We start from the raw sequence: 3,021 nt of genomic DNA, 5'->3' as shown, positions 1-3,021 counted from the left end.
TGGAGGAACGCCGTATAAGCCATGAAACGTTGTCAAATTTCCATAGACGGATCAAGAATTTACGGGTAAATTTTTAGATATTTTACCTCCGATTTTTCGGAGAATTCGGTTCGTAATTTTATCTGAATGATCTGAACAAATCAAGGAAAATTTTGTACAACATTCTTTGAAAAAGAAAAAAATTTCCATAAGAAAATTCGGTAACATTATGATGTTTATACGGCATTTTTCCTTAGCACGGCAGCGTGTAAGTGTATCAACTTAAATTAGGGATATATATGCATCGCTAAGTATGTGTGAGCGTGTTGACTTTATTTTTATAGGGTCACTCCAGAGAGACTTGGAATTTGTGTCAACTAGAGGTTTGTCAGATTTGGATTCACCGCTGAACAGATACGAATTCAGGCAACCAAATAGAACTGTGGATCAACAGGAAGCCATCAAAACAGGTTGGCATCATAGTTTGAATTCGCTTTATAGCACGCTTTAAACTCTCAGATCTTTGGGCTTGCATAATCGATCAAAGCAGTATGCCCTACGATCTCCGAAAGATTTAGATGTAAGCTTAAGGTTTCTTGATTTTCATGGAGTGGTTTAGACTATTTATTTTTCGATTTACTCATTAATGGTTACAGCTGCGTTTACCTATTAGTAATAATGGTGCTCTTGCATGCGTGATGAATATGCGACTTAAGTACTACTTCGTACGTAAAATTTTGCGAGGAACATGATGGTGTTACTGGTTTTCTATGAAATCAACTCCAAAGCTCAACAAGAGCTTTCAAAGTTGAGATAGTGATGGAGGGGATATCTCACGTTACCTTGAGAATCCACCTCTACCTCAAAAAAGAACTCTCTATGCAAAGAAAGGGGGGGCGGCTAATATATAAGCAGGGTTGCCGTGTTTTTAGTTTTGGAGTCACCGAACAAAGTGGCTTTTCTTGGATCTTTGGAGTTAATTTTTTCAGAGAAAACCAGTGGCACCATCGTGTTTCTTGCAAAATTTTACATAGATCAGTACTTAAATCGCAAATTCCTGACACACGCAAGAGCTCCATTACAATCCCTCAAAATCCTTTCTATAATTCAGGAAATAACGTGCCTACGAGATCTATTTTCCTTGTTCTTTTTTGAAACATATTAGTAATTTTCAGGTGGTCTTGACATCATAGTAATCCCGGGAAAGGCATTCACGAAAAGTGGCCAAAGAATGGGAGCCTGGCAGGGCTGGTACTATCCTTATGTCAGGACACTCAAGGTGTACAAGAGGAATTTGACGGTCGTCGCTTTCGCATGGAGACATCAAATTGTTGATTTTATTCCCGATTTCAGTCATCCGGAAATCAAAGTTGACGCGCTTTTGTATTACCATGAGAAAGAATAAATGATAAAAATATATTGAAAAATATGCATTGGCACAGGAATTACAGAGAAAAAGTGCTTAAGTTTTCGATACCCTGTATACATATAACTTTCATCTTCACCTCTAGACTAGAGAAACTCGAGGGCATAGGAAAAGGACCACCGTCTGAATCAGTGGCGTAGCGTGCTTTGCGATATATCGATTGATCTACCATTTAAACCTATGGAAAAGGGTCGATAAATCTCGATAAGTAGGGTGTTTGCAAGGAACACCATGATCATCTATTCTTCAAATTGGATAATATCGATAACTGATTATCACTCCTCGCCTTTGAAGAGGGCGAGTTTGCAACCTGGTCTCCATTCAGTTTGCTTGATTCTTTAGAGTTTTAAAATCGTTGAATTGAAGTATTAAAAAACCTAACGGCATCTTTCCACCACTTATGTTCGTCATTTCGCTGTCCCTCTGACGTAAGGTCGTACCTCAATTTGCACTTGAGCCCTATTCTACATTCAAGTCCATGCGTTCTCAGGCTCAAGTGGAAATCGTGATACGCCCTTACGTCAGAGGAGCGACGATTTTAACTCTCGCCGAACAGTGGATCGAGTCAATTAGAGAGGTCGGACATAAAATTTTTGACTAAAACTGCAAATCGACGGTGAAAGTCGGCAATCACATAACTCGATTTGCGACGTCGCAGACTTCCTGTCATACTTTATTCTTTAAACGGAAAACTACTCAACGGTAATTCCTTAAAGCTGCCGTGATTTTTCTTCTATGTGCGAGGAAAATTCTGCAAAAACTGCAAGGAATCATGTCCATTTGTTCTCCTTTAAAAAAATAACATAGTTGCGGAGATTTTCAGACAACCGCAAACGAGTTATGTGATTGTCGACTTGCACCGTCGAAATTTTGATGTGTATTTAGTGACGCTGTAGACATTGAGGGGTGCTACAAGAAGAAAATTAGAAAACCAATAGTACCACTACTTTTGGAACCTCAAAGTTTTGTATAAACGGAGTTATAAGCGTTTGAAGTATTTCCAAATTCTGTCCGACCTCTCCGATTGGCTCGATCCATTGTGTGCAGTTAAAGTTTTTTTCCAATCCAATTATAATATAAGCACCTTACTTCGGCACTATTAACCATTGCGAGCTTAATCTATTCAGAAAGCTACAAATAAAATAAAATTACATACCGATCAGATCAGCAGTACGCAGCTCAATGCAGACGATTCTGTAAAAGAAAGCAAAAGACAGGCTTACTATCTAAGTAAAACAAGGCACTGAAAATTCTTGCAAAAGTAAAATTTTGTGCAGGGACGATTAGAAGTATAGTGAGCTAGACTGGTTGCTGGAAATGCACCACTACACAGAGGAAAGTTAATTTCAAAATCACAAGAGACCGATGCTTCTTCGTTGTATTTAGGAGAACACCATAGTTGCATCCTGGAATCGATTGATTGCGCTAAGCAAGGGTTGCAGAACGTTTTTAGCCTTCCCATTTTTAAAATTTGTCTTCCCTTCATAAAAACCCCTTCTCCCTCAAATTTCCACAAAAATGACTTTCCTATGGCTCTGCACGTATGAATTTCCGCGATTTGGCGAAAAACACGTGCTTTTTACCGCAGTAGTGTTTAAAAAAATCGAGATTTTACA

The 3,021-nt window shown here is 38.7% G+C and overlaps 1 long non-coding RNA gene across 1 annotated transcript; it reads left to right on the top strand.

Moving 5' to 3' along the window:
- The first annotated feature begins 322 nt into the window (after nt 1-322).
- Nucleotides 323-1,408, top strand: LOC140223984 (uncharacterized). Its single transcript, XR_011899234.1, has 2 exons — nt 323-449; nt 1,155-1,408. It is a non-coding gene; the product is annotated as an uncharacterized lncRNA (long non-coding RNA).
- The last annotated feature ends 1,613 nt before the right edge of the window (nt 1,409-3,021 follow it).

The sequence above is a fragment of the Bemisia tabaci genome, chromosome 2 (assembly GCF_918797505.1).
Source record: "Bemisia tabaci chromosome 2, PGI_BMITA_v3".
NCBI classification, from domain to species: domain Eukaryota; kingdom Metazoa; phylum Arthropoda; class Insecta; order Hemiptera; family Aleyrodidae; genus Bemisia; species Bemisia tabaci.
Note: the sequence above shows the minus strand (reverse complement) of the source record. Positions and strands in the feature narration are given on the sequence as shown.